The sequence below is a fragment of the Palaemon carinicauda genome, chromosome 17 (genome assembly GCF_036898095.1).
Source record: "Palaemon carinicauda isolate YSFRI2023 chromosome 17, ASM3689809v2, whole genome shotgun sequence".
Lineage (NCBI taxonomy): Eukaryota > Metazoa > Arthropoda > Malacostraca > Decapoda > Palaemonidae > Palaemon > Palaemon carinicauda.
The window spans coordinates 32,295,238-32,298,944 of NC_090741.1; the positions used below are offsets into that span (position 1 = coordinate 32,295,238).

Below are 3,707 nucleotides of genomic sequence, written 5' to 3' on the forward strand. Positions count from 1 at the left end.
AAAACAAGCTCTTTACAATGAGTAAGTCATTAACAATCTTTCTTGGCAAACACTGATTTGTATATTGACGCATCATAATGTTCGTTCAATATATCAGACTTACTCCCTAGGTTAAGTATTTTCAAGAGTTCTACCGTATTAATTGCCCGTCGCTCATTAACTATCCGTTTGATGCAGACTTCTTGCATTAAGTACCCCAGTTCGTATATTAAAGCTACGCTAAAATATATAAGCAAAATGCAAATTATAGGCAAGATTAAAATAAGTTTTAGTTCAGCTTTCAGAGAAACGCCAAACTGTTAAGTTTATTTTCAATTAGTTAATCTGGTTTACAAGAAGGCAATACGGCTTCCCATTTGAAATCTTAAAAAGTGATAAGTTAATAAGATTTACCTTTTCTGTTTTCATATACAGACTTCGAAATGCCATGTAGTTTCCTTTATTAAAAAGTATGAAAAACTAAAAATCAGAGTTTTAGTTACGAAAAAGATTAAATTAAATAAAAATTTCTTACTTTCAAACCAATACCAAAAAAATGAAAATGTAACCTTCAATTTTCAACATATATTTCAGTAATAGAACAAATAGTAGTAAAATAGAGAAATCTATTTGAAGACCTTAAACAATTGAACATTAATAAAAAAAAGGTACAAACAACCATAAATTAAATATGAAAACATATTTCAATCTAAATGCTTAAGTTATCTGGCATATTCCAATGATGGATTATCAAATCAATTAAGTTTTAATTTTCTTCAGTTGCTAACTTCCCAGGTTTTTATCTGCCAGAATACCAAAATTACGCCAAAATTCTTAGATTTTTTTCAAAATTGCTAGCGATAATTGTCCACCATAATATTGCAAATTAAGTTTTTACCGTTATAACTTACCATTAACCTATTTAAAGAAATTCCTAACATTTTTAGTTCGCCAGTCTTCCAGCAAAAACTGATTTCCAAAAAATCCAATGGACAATATCCAAATTTTTATAAAAAAAAATCTTGACAGGGCTTAAGAATTTTCAGGCAGGATATCCAGCTACAATCTTCCAGCTACAATCTTCCAGCTACAATCTTCCAGCAACCAACCACACCAAAATTTAAGTTTGAGTCTTAAAATTTAGACCTGGAATCGTCTTATTTTGAAGTCGCACCGCCCCAATCTGAAAAGCGTCAAGTATCAGAAATGTTTCTTTTAAAAGTTGGGAAACCCTAAATAATTAAATTGACATATTTTAAGTCTGTAGTATTAAGAAATTGATATTAACAGCATGATAAAACTACTAATTTCGTACAACAACGTATACTTACTTAAATATTAGAATACGAATTATAAACTAAACTTGAAAAAAAAAAGCAAAGTTGAGATTTTTATGATTTATGCATCTTAAACTTAAAACTACATTAAATGAGATTAACAGGCATTAAGTGAACTGCAGAACCAGAATAAACGTACAAAATTAGAATACTCACCAAACTTAAAACTAAAGGGTTTAGAAGTAAGCCTCCCTGTAGCACGCGGTAGACCTTCAACGGTCTACCGTGTGCCACAGGGAACGTCCTCCCACGATTGGGGGCGCCACCCCCAATCGGGGAGGACTAGCTTGCTTCATAAGGGGGTTAAAAACAAACCATAGAATAATACTTGCCTTTTAATTCTGAAAAATACTTCACCAGATTCCAGCGTTGTCACCAGTCAGTCTCTAAAGTGAATGTAGATACATGTTGATCTGGACCGAAAGATAATACAGGCGACACAAACTCTTAACCAAGAAGTTTGCAGCAGGATTATCAGCTCAAAACCCAGGTAATCAGGGGATCACAAACTATTACCTGAAAGTAAAAATAAACCATCAAGTTAAAACAAGGGGATTTAATCATACAAAACATTCAGTATACATACATTAGATATAACTTATAAACCTGTATGTTAAGACATGAGTATTTAAAGATAACTATAGACAAATAAAATGTTAAAAAATGAGCATTTGAAATAAATCTAGTATATACAGAAATAACTTTCATATATCAACAAACCACTACTAAACACCAAACGCCATCAAAACCTTAAGACGCTTGCACAAATTAAAATCAACTGGACGAAACGAACTGATGACCACCAACTACCCCACTGTTAGAAGATCCGACATAATATGCTGACGAAGCTTCGCTCAGCCAATTCAAGGACTCTAAAGAGACAAAGACAGGAAGTATAACAAACGAAACTATCGCTCGCTTGGTACATTTCTTAAAAAGTCAATTTTACGGTTGAGGAGAATGAAAGTTATTTTTACAGAATCATAGACTTCCTTCTTATAACAATTATGCGTTCACTTTACTGATAGTTCAACTATCTGGTTCTATCGAATATATTTGGAAAAAAAGGAGTATGTTTTATATTCATATATACTGTATACATGTATACTGTATATATATACTGTATATATAAAAATGTATACATATATATATATATATATATATATATATATATATATATATATATATATATATATATATATATATATACTATGTAGTATTGAGCCTCATTAAGGTGAAAGCCTTCATATATTGATATCTAATCAGCAGATGAAATTAATGATATTTTTTTTTTCACTTTTATACATAACCAAAGAAATATTTTTGATATATCACAAGTAGCAAAAGAAAATTAATAAATTATGATAATTCAATGTGGATGAGATCATAATGAGGGGTAGATGGAGATGGTTTGGACATGCTCTTCCCACCCCCTAAGGTTGATTAGTTCACCAAACGTTCAGCTGGGCTCCTCAAGGCACTAGAAGAGTTAGAAGACCCAGGCCTACATGACTGAGGACTATGAAACGCGAAGAAGGAATTGATGAATGAAGAAGTATTTAATTGAAAGCTCAAGGTAGAGACGGCTGGCGAAATCTAACCGAGGCCCTTTGCGTTAATAAACGTAGGAGATGATGATGATGATGATGATGATGAATAATTCTTAAATGCAAAGGAAGGTATTTTGATTCAATTACATGTGGACTAAAAGTTAAAAGGATTCGGTAATAACTTACTTTAGCAACATGCAATTTAATATGATATCCTTTTAAACGTTCATTACTGTAATTGAAACAACGGCTAAAAAGTTCCCTAAATCAGAAACGAATACAAGAATATAATTTACGAAATTATAATACAAGAATCTCCAATCAAGAAATCGGACATCGAAGCTCATTGGAATTATTATTATTATTATTATTATTATTATTATTATTATCATCAACATCATCATCATCATTATTATTATTATTATTATTATTATTATTATTATTATTATAAATATCATTATTATTATTATCATTATTATTATTGTTAATGTTTTTGTTATTGTTACTATTAATATCATCATCATCATCATTATTATTATTATTATTATTATTATTATTATTATTATTATTACTTGCCAAGTTGGAAGAGCAGCATGTTATAAGTCCAAGGGAAAATAGCCCAGTGAAGAAAGGAAAATGGAAATAAACAAACTACAAGAGAAGTAATTAACAATTGAAATAACATATTTTAAGAACAGTAACAACATTGAGATAAATGTTTCAAATATAACTATAAAAAACTACAGTAAATAAAAAAGAGGAAGAAATATAAGATAGAATAGTTTGCCCGAATTTGAAATGGAACATTTTATTGAGATATTAAAAAATGAATTTTAATCGA

At 29.8% G+C, this 3,707-nt stretch overlaps 1 long non-coding RNA gene across 1 annotated transcript; it reads right to left on the reverse strand.

The window, feature by feature from the left end:
- Window positions 1–266: 266 nt before the first annotated feature.
- On the reverse strand, window positions 267–2,154 carry LOC137656018 (uncharacterized). Its single transcript, XR_011046910.1, has 2 exons — window positions 2,037–2,154; window positions 267–1,832 (listed from the first exon to the last, which is right to left on the reverse strand). It is a non-coding gene; the product is annotated as an uncharacterized lncRNA (long non-coding RNA).
- Window positions 2,155–3,707: the final 1,553 nt, after the last annotated feature.